General features: G+C 43.5%; 1 protein-coding gene across 6 annotated transcripts in view; it reads left to right on the top strand.

The window, feature by feature from the left end:
- LOC108553143 (uncharacterized) overlaps positions 1-908 on the top strand; it is a 13382-nt gene that overhangs the window by 6225 nt on the left and 6249 nt on the right. The gene's annotated exons all lie outside the window — the stretch shown is intronic.

The raw sequence follows: 908 nt of genomic DNA, 5'->3' as shown, positions 1-908 counted from the left end.
GAAAGAGTGGCGCAACCGCGAGGAGTATACGTATATATACAGTGGAGGAAAAACGAGCGGCAATTGAGTGGGGTTCTCGTGTTCCTCCATTTCGATATGAAACGCGATTATCCTATAGTCACCGAGACGAGTACAAAACTTTCGACGGTGAGAAAGGAGAAAGATTTTTCAACTAGCCGAAATTCCCTCGACGATAACGGTGACCAGGACGTAAGTCTTGATTTCTCCCAAGACTGGTCTCCGACGATCGAGTTTGTATTATCGCGCGTCCCTTTAGGATGCGCAAATCTCGTTTCAGACTCCGTGAAATTGGATTAATTCGACTACGCGTTCACCGCTCTAATTCGGAATTACGGTTTATCGAGTTATATGCGTGCACCTGTTCCAGGTACCACGACGAAAATCGATCGAATCGTTTGTTTCGTTTCATCTTTAAACACCGCCATTGAAATTTCTTCCCCGTTTCGAAATTTTGTTCAATTTCAAAATTTTCTTTAAGTCGTGGAGAAAAAGGTAAACGGAAGACGGAAAAAATTGAATGGCTTAATGAGTGAAAGCACGAAGTACGCGCGCACGCGCGCTGGTCTACTGCAAGAAAGAAAACAGTCGGTTAGTGAACCAAAACGAATTTTAGTAAAACTGGCGATAGAGACGAAAGAAGTGGCGCGAAAGTGAAAAGAAATATCGAGAGATGATTGAATTCATACCCACAAAGCTCGGAATGGTCTAGAAAACTTACATCTGCTGTGGCATAAACTCTCAATTTTAGCCTCGAGATTATCGTATTCGAAGGCGAACGCGATTTACCCAGTTTTCTCAGTTCTATGACCGCGATTCTCACAATTTTCGGGGCAAATGGGGCAAAAATTACGGGAGAATGTTTCGACGAATCGTGTGAACAGCAGGAA

This window comes from Eufriesea mexicana, unplaced genomic scaffold (genome assembly GCF_001483705.2).
Source record: "Eufriesea mexicana isolate 0111107269 unplaced genomic scaffold, ASM148370v2 scaffold9443, whole genome shotgun sequence".
Taxonomy (NCBI): Eukaryota; Metazoa; Arthropoda; class Insecta; order Hymenoptera; family Apidae; genus Eufriesea; species Eufriesea mexicana.
Note: the sequence above shows the minus strand (reverse complement) of the source record. Positions and strands in the feature narration are given on the sequence as shown.